This window comes from Barbus barbus (assembly GCF_936440315.1).
Source record: "Barbus barbus genome assembly, chromosome: 3".
Lineage (NCBI taxonomy): Eukaryota > Metazoa > Chordata > Actinopteri > Cypriniformes > Cyprinidae > Barbus > Barbus barbus.
In genome coordinates, this window is record NC_136731.1 from 18,505,141 (window position 1) to 18,517,212 (window position 12,072).

At 42.4% G+C, this 12,072-nt stretch overlaps 1 protein-coding gene across 7 annotated transcripts in view; it reads left to right on the forward strand.

Annotated features, from left to right (window-relative positions):
* Positions 1–1,146: 1,146 nt before the first annotated feature.
* Positions 1,147–12,072, forward strand: part of LOC306856092 (nuclear body protein SP140-like protein) — a 106,184-nt gene continuing 95,258 nt past the window's right edge. For 6 of the 7 annotated variants that reach the window (XR_013782974.1, XR_013782975.1, XR_013782976.1 and 3 more), the window contains exon 1: positions 1,149–1,305. The gene's annotated coding sequence lies outside the window, so the exon portion shown is untranslated. Of the gene's footprint in view, positions 1,306–12,072 lie in introns of all 7 variants that reach the window. The other variant, XM_079395107.1, reaches the window with a different exon arrangement.

A 12,072-nucleotide genomic window follows, 5' to 3' on the forward strand; every position in this document is an offset into this window, starting at 1 on the left:
CAGGCTGCAGTTGCCACATAAAATATAATTACAAATTTAAATAAAACTAAAATAGAAGCAATTTAATCATTCAAGTACTGAGTTTCTTTTATGCAAAATAAAAGGGCTTTTATTATGAGATCAAAATCCTTTCTGCTCAATGCAGAAATTGTTTCTGGCTTGACTTAGGTTTAATGTACTAAAAATGCACATGGCCCTTGGTCTACATTCAATTTTTTTGAACATTCAAAATATGCAATGATCAATCCATTTAGGTTCAACAAATCAGCATCTGATCAAGTTTGTCATTTCAGAAATTTTGTGAGATTGTGTTTATAGTGTCATTACATGTGAGTCCAGATCCATTTCCTTATGCTCCCATTAAAAAAAGACCTGCAGGCTATTTCATTTTATGATGAACTTTGTTTGTTATGTTTATCTGTTAAAAATGTAAAATTCAAAAGGAAATGTCCCGTGTGTTTTTTCCCCACAGCAACTTTTTGTTTAAATTGTATGTGGTTATTTTTCCACAGTAATGAAAACATCTTTCATAGTGACTTATATTGTCATACAATATAGCATCATGCATACCTCATATTAAACAAATCCAGTCAGAGTAAACCAAAAGCACATTACTATACATTAACATATACAATGAGCACCAGATATAGGAATTCAAATTACCCCTAAAAAGTAAATCTATACAGTTTGAGAATTTTGAAAACAAACATGACATAATGAGTGACAAAATGTTTTAGATTCTGCATTTCACAGTTACATTAAAGAGGCAAAATCAGCAGACATACACATGCTGACATTGTCAGATGTTCTTGCTTCTCAGCATTATTGTGGGTTCAGAATCCAGTTCATTTAGGCCTACTAGATGAGATTCGTTCTTCAGCATACATGTATACATATACATACATACATACATACATGCATATACATTCTGTCTCTCACTGTTCAAATAATTCAAATATATATATATATATATATATACAGTGGGGGAAAAAATGATCCCCTGCTGATTAAAGAAAAAAGAACACTTAAGCAAAACATGGTCTGAAAGTGTCTGAATAATTTAATTCCAAATTTTTATTAATTTTACTGGTTGTAAAAAAGGCCACCTCTCAAAGTGAACTCTTCCGAACCCTCCCGCCTGTGTTCGCGATTTGGACTGTTCCAAACTTTCCGCCGGAGTAAAAAACCCAAGACAGTATTGAGGCTGGATGTGTAGATGTTTATAGTCAATAGTTAATAAGTTTTATTCAGTTAGAAGTGCACCGTTTAAGGATTGTGTGGATATATGTGTGTGTGCAGCTAATCGTAAGTACATTTACATAATTTAAAGTATGATAAGTTCTCGAAAGAGATTAATGATCGCTACAGCGGCATTCCGCCTAAATGTTTACATTGTTAACTATATTTGCTCATTATCCTGTTGAAAATGTTATAATTGTCCTAAGTTATTTGTTTGTTAGAGTATTTAATGTTATATCGCATATTAGGTTATAATGCGTAGACTCAACGCATCTCAAAGAACATGTCTGGGCTTGTTCACCTGACAAGTTAGGCACGTGAGTTACACACCCAGTGCAGTAGTGCGATCATTTATAGAATGAATGAATGAATGATGCATTTATATAGCGCTTTTTATTGTGTATTGCTGTACACCCAAAGCGCTTTACAATCATGTGGGGGGGGTCTCTCCTCAACCACCACCAGTGTGCAGCATCCACTTGGATGATGCGACGGCAGCCACAGCACAACAGCGCCAGTGCGCTCACCACACACCAGCTACAGGTGCAGAGGAGAGAGAGTGATAGAGCCAATCAAGTGTATAGGGATTATTAGGAGGCCATGATAGACAAGGGCCAGTAGATGGAATTTGGCCAGGACACCGGGGTTAAACCCCTACTCTTTACGAGAAGTGCCATGGGATTTTTAATGACCACAGAGAGTCAGGACCTCGGTTTAACGTCTCATCCGAAAGACGGTGCTTTTTGACAGTATAGTGTCCCCATCACTATACCGGGGCGTTAGGACCCACACAGACCGCAGGGTGAGCACCCCCTGCTGGCCTCACTAACACCTCTTCCAACAGCAATCCAGTTTTCACCGGAGGTCTCCCATCCAAGTACTGACTAGGCTCAACCCTGCTTAGCTTCAGTGGGCAACCACTGTCTCCATACGATTTGATACAATGTGACACGATTCGATAAAAATACATGGGCCAGAGCCAATTAGTTAATGCTGAACACATTTACTCAACAAACAGAACTCTGCATTTTTCTTCAATTTAATGAAGACAAAAGTGCATTATAACAAAGTGCATTTTGCTTAAATATTTGCAACTTTAAGTGCTCTGATTAATTGTACACAAATTGTATTAATCTGGAAATTACCACAAGTCAACATTTAACTTTCCAAGGGTACAGTCTGAGCTCACACAAGCACAAAATCTTCTTATTATTCTTAACTTCTTATTAAATCTTCTTATAATTATTTTTTGTGACACCATGTACTGCCATAACATATTTCACTATGAAATCACTTAAAGGTGCCATAGAATGCATTGATACAGTATTTTAAATTGTTCTCTGATATCTACACAGAAGGTATGTGGCTTAGGTAAGGGCAAAAAATCTCCAGAAACGATTTTACATGTCCATTTACAACCCTAGGATTTCTCCCTAGAATGAAACGGTCTGTTATTGGCTTATTTGGCAGGGTCATGAATAATAATGAGCTCTGCTCTGATTGGCTGTTTCACAGTACGGCTCATCAGCAAGAAGGAAGCACAGGGAGGAAAATATATATTTAAATACTATCTCTCGCAGTTATATCGTCAGGTAATTATACTGTATATAAAACGCGGGCATCAGGGAGCCGTTATTAATATGCGAGGCATTGAAACTGCTTTTGAACGATCCATCGATCGCGTTATAGTTCACTTTCAAGAGACGCGATCACACAAACTATGTTTACATTATGGAGCAACAGTACTTACCACACATTTCACAAGATCAGATGCTTGTCAGTGGTGCTCAGGATCTGTAAGTCATTCGCCATCATCCTCATCTCTCCTTACTGAGAGTGAAATCTTATGTACTGTAACAGGCTACCGCTAGCAAGGAGCTAACCATGTCCCTTTAGTGGCTCGCGTTATTTGCTTTCTGTGCCTTTCTGAATACAGACACCAACCCATCCCTGCACTTCACACCCCCTGCACGGCCTGGAACATAACATTTATTTTGTTATTTTCGCTGTTGTCCGCGCTTGTTTATTTACAATACCTGCAGAGCTTCTGATGGTTCGGCCGGCTTAGAACAAGGGCGGGTTTATGCAAATGTTGGGGGCGTAGTGATCCCGACTGTTGCGTCACAGTCGGTGTTATGTTCTGATTCGCCTGTTTTTCAGTGGTCTTTTTTAATCACGAGATTTACATATGAAGGAGAAAACTATGGTGTTTGAGGCTCACTGTATGTCATTTCCATGTACAGAACTGTTATTATTTAAATATGCCAGGGTAAAGACAGTTTTTCATTCTATGGCACCTTTAAATGCTACATCTTGCTTTAACATTTTCCATGAGTTTTTTTGAAACTCGCGGGCGCCGCTGCGCCCCCTAATGGCTGGGCGGAGTATCGATACTAAGGGCTAGAATATCGATACTGTATCTTTTTTTATTATATCGGTATGTATCTAAGAATCGATATTTTGAGCACACCCCTAATCTATATTATATTTATATTGTTTACTTCATGCTAAGTTCACTGTCATTTACAATGCTTTAACTTATGAGTATTCAAGCACTGCTATAAAGATCTGTTAATATGTATTTATTCATTATATTTGTATACTGTTTTATATTTACAGAACCACACACATATTTGCACAATAAATCACCCTGAAGTACATTCCTGGTGTGAGACCTAATGTTCTAGCCGGACATCCTGTAGCCGTTCAATGAATCCGAACCTGAGTTAGACAAGAGTAGTCATCAGTTTTTATACTGGTAGTCCACTGTATGAATATTTTTTGGGTATAAAATGTCACAGTTTATTTTGCTATACTCACTTACATAAATTAACTATAATGTCCTGCACCCACTAGTAAATAAAATATCAAATGATATCTGGATATATATATATATATATATATATATATATATATATATGTATATATGTATGTATATATATATATATATATATATATATATGTATGTATATATATATATATATATATATATATATATATATATATATATATATATATATATATATATATTAGCTTTGGTAAGGTTGTTGTGTTTTTGTCATTATTATTATTATTATTATTATTTTAATATATCTGTAAGTTTTTTCAATAAATTGTTAGGTACCTCAGTACTAAACTGAGAAATGTTGTAAACAATAATGTTTTTTTTTTTATATATAACTACTGTATAATAACCCTGATTATACTGTAGTAGGCTGATCAGGTATTCTTTGCATACTGTGGATGGGTTGGTGACAGTATTCAGAAAGGCACAGAAAGCAAATAACTCGTTCTAATAAAATAATGCGAGCCACTAAAGGGACATGGTTAGTGTCACGAATCCTGGCCATGCTCTTCCGTTTACTCGCCACCAGATGTCACTCACTCACCACATTGACTCTTACACTACACAGCACACTGGACTACAGTTCCCACAATCCATTGCACAGATCACAGCTGTCACCATTCACACATCACACACCTGATTATCATTTCACAATCACTCACTCACTATTTAAGTCTGGGACTTGCTCTTGCTCTTGCTCAAGGCCGAGTATTGTCAGCACTTATCACTCTCCCAGGGATAGCTACTTTACAGAGCCATAGTCTTAGTCTTGCCTTGTCTTTCTTGCCGTGTCTGACCCTGCCCGTGTTTCCTGGATTTACCCCTTTGCCTTGCCGTTTGGACTGTGTTTGCACCTCGTTTGGATTATTGCTCTCAACTCTGGATTATCACTCTGCCTTGCCCCTTTGGATACTGTTCGCTGATCGTTGACCCACGCTTGCTCCACGGATTGCTCTGTCTTGCCTCTGCCATACCTGTTTGCTGTCTCCCGACCCTGCCTGTATGACCATGTTTTATAATAAAGCTATGCACATGGATCCGCACGTCTCACGTCTCGTCAGCCCTGTAACAGAATACTCGGCCACAAGAGGATCCAGCAGCTTTCCAGAGGATCAGGAGGAAGGTATGGACACAGCTTATCGTTTGCTGCGGTTCAAGCAGGGTACCCGATCGCTGGAGGAGTGCATTGAGGAGTTTTTAAGCGTAGCCAATGACTCAGATCTGCCGGACTGTTTTTTTAATTCATCTTTTTGGGGATGGCCTTAATAAACCTCTCAGAGGTAAACTCTTTAGAGAGGGTCCGCGTTCGTCACTTGCTGAGTTCATGGACTATGCCTTGATGTTGGTGGGTTCGTCATTCACTGTGGGTGTCGCGGAGGAATGCAACACCGAACTCACTCGCAAAATGGCGGCAACAACACCACCCCGTAGCGTCATTGCTGCCAGTCACGAGCCAAGTCGAGTCCCTGCCTATTTCAAAGAGCCAAGTCAAGCCACAGCCTGCGTTAAGAAGCCAGAGTCTGCTCACGTCATGCCTGCCAAGCCAGAGTCTGCTCACGTCATGCCTGCCAAGCCAGAGTCTGCTCACGTCATGCCTGCCAAGCCAGAGTCTGCTCACGTCATGCCTGCCAAGCCAGAGTCTGCTCACGTCATGCCTGCCAAGCCAGAGTCTGCTCACGTCATGCCTGCCAAGCCAGAGTCTGCTCACGTCATGCCTGCCAAGCCAGAGTCTGCTCACGTCATGCCTGCCAAGCCAGAGTCTGCTCACGTCATGCCTGCCAAGCCAGAGTCTGCTCACGTCTCAGTGCTCCAGCCAGAGTCTGCTCACGTCTCAGTGCTCCAGCCGGAGTCTGCTCACGTCTCAGTGCTCCAGCCGGAGTCTGCTCACGTCTCAGTGCTCCAGCCAGAGTCTGCTCACGTCTCAGTGCTCCAGCCAGAGTCTGCTCACGTCTCAGTGCTCCAGCCAGAGTCACACCACGTCTCAGTGCTCCAGCCAGAGTCACACCACGTCTCAGTGCTCCAGCCAGAGTCACACCACGTCTCAGTGCTCCAGCCAGAGTCACACCACGCCTCCGCCGAACTGCCAGAGGCTGTTACCACAGATTCAAGGTCAGTCCTTCGATTTCTGATATCCAGTGTGATGGACCCACCACTGATGTCAGTGCGAGTAGCTGGCATTCCCAGGGCCTCAACCCTGGCTGTTACAGAGACTGTTCCCCTGACCTCAGTGCTTCCCGTTATGGCGGTTGCCATTTTGAGTGTGTGGGCTGCACACTGTGCTCCTGAGGCCTCTCCTGTCCACGAGTCTGCTCCAGTGCCTCCAGAGGTGGCGGCTTTCGCTGCAGAACCTTCCGAAGTGGTGGCACTCGTTCCTGAACTCATGGTCTGCCCTGTCATGGCCACGGAGGCCGTTCCTGAACTCACGGTCTGCCCTGTCACGGCCACGGAGGCCGTTCCTGAACTCACGGTCTGCCCTGTCACGGCCACGGCGGCCGTTCCTGAACTCACTGTCTACCCTATCACGGCCATGGTGGCCGTCCCTGAACTCACTGTCTGTCCTGTCACGGCCAAAGAGGCCGTCTGTGAGCTCACGCCCTGTTCTGTCACGGCTCAAGAGGCCGTCTGTGAGCTCACGCCCCGTCCTGTCACGGCTCAAGAGGCCGTCTGTGAGCTCTCGCCCTGTCCTGTCACGGCCAAAGAGGCCGCCTGTGAACTCACGCCCTGTCCTGTCACGGCCAAAGAGGCCGCCTGTGAACTCACGCCCTGTTCTGTCACGGCCAAAGAGGCCGTCTGCGACTCCTCGCCCTGCCCAGTCACGGCTATGAAGGCCGTCTGCGAATCCTCGCCCTGCCCTGTCACGGCTAAAGAGTCCGTCTGTGAACCCTCGCCCTGTCCTGTCATGGCTAAAAACGCCGTCTATGAATCCTCGTCTTGCCCTGCCACACCCCCTGAGATCATGAATGCTCTCCATGTATTGTCTGTCTCTGCTCTCCCTGTGTTGTCTGTCTCTGTTTCCCCCAGATCTCAGACTCTGCCATGGTTTCCTGCCCAGTCTGCTTCCTGGCGAGGGTTTTCTGCTCAGGTCTGGTGGTCCTCTGCCCTGCCGTGGTGGTCTTCTGCTCGGGTCTGGTGGTTGTCTGCCCCGCCGTGGTGGTCTTCTGCTCGGGTCTGGTGGTTGTCTGCCCCGCCGTGGTGGTCTTCTGCTCGGGTCTGGTGGTCGTCTGCCCCGCCATGGTGGTCTTCTGCTCGGGTCTGGTGGTCATCTGCTCCGCCTTGGTGGTCTTCTACTCCGGTCTGGTGGTCATCTACTCCGCCCTGGTGGGCTCCTGGTCCGTCTGCTCCGCCCTGGTGGGCTCTTGCTCTGTCCTGGTCTCCGGTTCCGCCGGGGTGTCCTGCTCTGCCGGTTCTGCCTCAGTCCCCGGTCTTCCCACTTCCTCACGGACCTGGCCCTCCGTCCCTCCCCCTGTTCCGCCTCCGCTCCACCGCCCTCCTGGACTCCCTGGGGGGGGGGGGTCTATGTCACGAATCCTGGCCATGCTCTTCCGTTTACTCGCCACCAGATGTCACTCACTCACCACATTGACTCTTACACTACACAGCACACTGGACTACAATTCCCACAATCCATTGCACAGATCACAGCTGTCACCATTCACACATCACACACCTGATTATCATTTCACAATCACTCACTCACTCACTATTTAAGTCTGGGACTTGCTCTTGCTCAAGGCCGAGTATTGTCAGCACTTATCACTCTCCCAGGGATAGCTACTTTACAGAGCCATAGTCTTAGTCTTGCCTTGTCTTTCTTGCCGTGTCTGACCCTGCCCGTGTTTCCTGGATTTACCCCTTTGCCTTGCCGTTTGGACTGTGTTTGCACCTCGTTTGGATTATTGCTCTCAACTCTGGATTATCTCTCTGCCTTGCCCCTTTGGATACTGTTCGCTGATCGTTGACCCACGCTTGCTCCACGGATTGCTCTGTCTTGCCTCTGCCATACCTGTTTGCTGTCTCCCGACCCTGCCTGTATGACCATGTTTTATAATAAAGCTATGCACATGGATCCGCACGTCTCACGTCTCGTCAGCCCCGTAACAGTTAGCTCCTTGCTAGCGGTAGCCTGTTACTGTCACAGATTGAGCCAGAGACAAACAGGTAAGTGAAACACAGGCAGGTTTATTGACAGGCTTGTGGAAGCAGATCGTGATGAGCAATGGCAGGTGAGTATCAAACACTATGATCAGTTCAATGGTTCTTAGCTGTATGCTGATGAGTGGTTTCTTTGCAGGTTCGTATGAGATCGGAGACCAGGAACGAAGGAGTACTACGCTGGAGAATCGTTGGAGAATCGTCAGGAGATCTAGAGGTAAGTACACACTGGTAAGTCATGCACATAGAGTCTGGGGACAGTACAGGGATGTGAACGGTAGACCGGACGAGGCGGGAGTGTGGAGAGTGTGCAGTTATAGTGGAGCTGATGAGTGCTGACAGGTGCTGGTGATCAGTGATGAGGAGATTGTGATCAGGTGTGTGTCGTGACTGGACTGATAACTGTGATGGATCCCTGACAGTTACATTAGAGTACATAAGATTTCACTTACAGCACAAAAAGAGTAAGGAGAGATGACTGAGGATGATGGCGAATGATTTACACATCCTGAGCACCACTGACAAGCATCTGAGCTGGTAAAATGTATGGTAAATACTGCCGCTCCATAGTATAAACAGAGTAAGTGCGATTGCGAATCTCGAAAGTGAAAGTGAAACTAAAACTCGATCGTGCATTCGAAAGCAGTTTCAATGCCCCGCATATTAATAGTGGCTCACTGGTGCCCACATTTTCTATACAGTATAATTACCCAACGATATAACTGCGAGAGAAAGTATTGAAATATATATTTTCCCTTCCAGCTGTGTGAGCTAATGAAATGAGCCGCACTGTGGAAAAGCCAATCAGAGCAGAACTCAGCATTATTATTCATGACCCTTACAAATGAGGTAATAACAGACCATTTAATTCTAGGGACAAATCCTAGGGCTGTAAATGGACATGTAAAACCGTTTCTGGAGATTTGTTGCCCTTACCTAAGCCACATACCTTCTATGTAGATATCAGAGAACAATTTAAAATATTCTATCAATGCATTCTATGGCACCTTTAATGAACAAACACAGGGCTAAATCCACAACAGGAACGAGGAATTACACACGAACATAACTGGTTAACCCAACAAACACTAACTGAATGGACTGGGGCTTATAAACACAGGACAATCAGGGAAACACAAGTGCATGGAATGAATTAATTAACCAAGGGAGAAACTGGGACATGGAGCAGGAAAACACAATCAAAACAGTCCAGGGGCGTGACACAGTTCACTCAAAGGGATAGTTTGCCCAAAAATTAATTCTGTCATTTACTCACCCTCAAGGTGTTCGAAACATGTATGAGTTGTTGAACACAAAAGATTATATTTTGAAGAATGTTGGTAAGCAAATGGTTGGTGGTAGCCATTGACTTCCACAGTATGGAGAAAAGAAAGAAAAAAACTATGGAGGTCAATGGTTACCATCAACTGTTTTTTAAAAAGTGAAACTTTTGAATAAGTTTTATTCAAAAAAACATTCAATGATAATGAAATATATTCTTGGTTCTCAGGTGTCATTTGATTATGTGGATATGCAAATGAGAGATGAGAACTAAGAGTAGTGATGTCTAGAAGTATGGCTTCAGAGAACTGTTCACAGATGCCTATACATAATTCCAAGACATTTGTTAGCATCTTATGAGGTTTATTGTTTATTATTGAGTCCACATACATCTGTCAGGTCTTTCTCAGATACTGACTGATATGTTGCGTCGTTATGTCATTGCATTAGATATTAGATGGACAAAAATAGTGTCAGCTTTTCCACAAACTAACTATTTGAAGAAAATCTAGTTCTTAAAGTTCTTGTACTATCTATTTGGAGTTTTAAGACAAGGTAAAGAGAAGGAAGAGGGAAAGGATGTGGAAACAGGTGTGTTATGGTTCATAGGTGTTATTGTTTCCTGTGAGTTCATAGTTTCTGAAGTAAATTCAGCTTTACAGAAAGTATTTTTGAGCTTTCTGTGTATATATATATATATATATATATATATATTTTTATATATATATATATATATAGCTTTATATATATCATGTATTAAATTATTGTAAAATGTATTAAATTATTATAAAATGCACTGATAACATGTGTTATTGATTAAACTGTAGTACATTGTTAAAAACTGTCAGTAAAAGAGATACTAAATTGATAGTCATAGCCGATAACAAAAATAAGAACAAACAAAAATAATCTAATTACGAGTTTACTTACTAACGTACATTTTAGCAATATTTTACTCTAAATGTGTGCCTTTAAAAAGTTGTTTTAAAAACATAAATTTTTGTATTCATATACTTTTTTTCTTTAATATTTTTAAACTCTAATTGAACAAACTCGTTGCTGCATTCACATATGTGCAACTAACAGAACTGGAACACATGAAATTACACACCCTGCTGTCTGTAATAACACAATAATTACTGTTTTGGCATTACTGCAAGGGGATTAGGGTTGGGGTAGGTGTAGATGTTAAGAAAACACAATCTGATAGGTAGAAAATGTGATTTATTGTTAGTTTCCGGCTACTGCTGTATGCCTTCTAGCCACAACTGCTGTTTGTAACTGTTTTGAAAGAAACTGCTTGAAAGATCCGGTTGGCGGAAATCCAACCCAATAACAGATTGGCATTCGTCTTTTCTACACCACTTCCGCATTCTCACTTTACTAACCAGGTTATCAAATACAGGCGAGAGATTTGGAAACAACTCTTTCTGACTACTCCTCTTATCAAGTACAGAAATATCCAAATTCTCCCAGGCAGCTCGGCAAGAGTCAGGTAGGCAAAAGTCAAATATGCATATTGCCTTTAATGCAAGCAAAACATCTGTACATAACATTTGGCCTGTATGTCATTCCTGGTATCAATTTTTTTGGAAAAAAGGTACATGTTTTTCATGCTTTTAGCATTCTACCAAAATAGTGACATGCTTAACTATTAGGAATATATGAAGAGTTCAGATGCAAAAGCCTCTAAGTTGCTACATCTGACGTTTTTATTTAAAATTAGTATTTCTATCTGGCTATTATATATAGGTTTCTATGTAAGTACTGGTACTTCTGAATAGGTTGAGGCTGGGATTTAGCGCATTTGAAGAGAAATATACTGTAACTGTGTCTCATTTAGAAGGCTGTGCCCTCCGGAGGTCGAATCCTAGAATTAAAGGTGCTGTGTGTAAGATTGATGTGTGAAAATATTGGAGAGGGTTTTTTTCACCGGCCCCTCCTCGTCAGACTTGATGCACACGCAGGTTGCCAGATTAAGGACACCAACAGAACGGGCGCACATGACCATTAATGCACATGTAGCATTGTTTTTAAGATAAACAAGTATGTTAACTTTGCATGTTTCTTAAATATCTGCAAACATATTATGGTATTTTTATGCTTTAGTAGAGTCAAAAACTTACATACAGTACATTTAAAGTGCATATTGCAGGTTAAAAAAAAATGTTTTCAAATGAATATATAACCATGTATGAAAATACCATATGAACCATTATTGCAGGATTTGAAAATGTTTTACACGATGCGAGGGCACAAATTTAGATGAAAAAGTGAGGCTTTCCTTGACAGTTCTCAAAAACCGTTGTGTGCCACACTCTGCTTTGAGCGCGCGCGAGTCAGTGTGTTTTCTGTAGTTATTTTTATTTCAACTTATCATTGTCATGGTAAATTATTGTGTTTGTGGAGGTTGCACAAACTCCAGCCTGTCATGACATCGAGTCCACAGGTTTCCTAACAAGAAATAGGACGGTATCTTCCGGGCCTCGGTGCGTTTGTAAAGCTGAAGAGACGGGACTTCACTGATGCATCTGCTTCAAACACCGCGGTGGTGT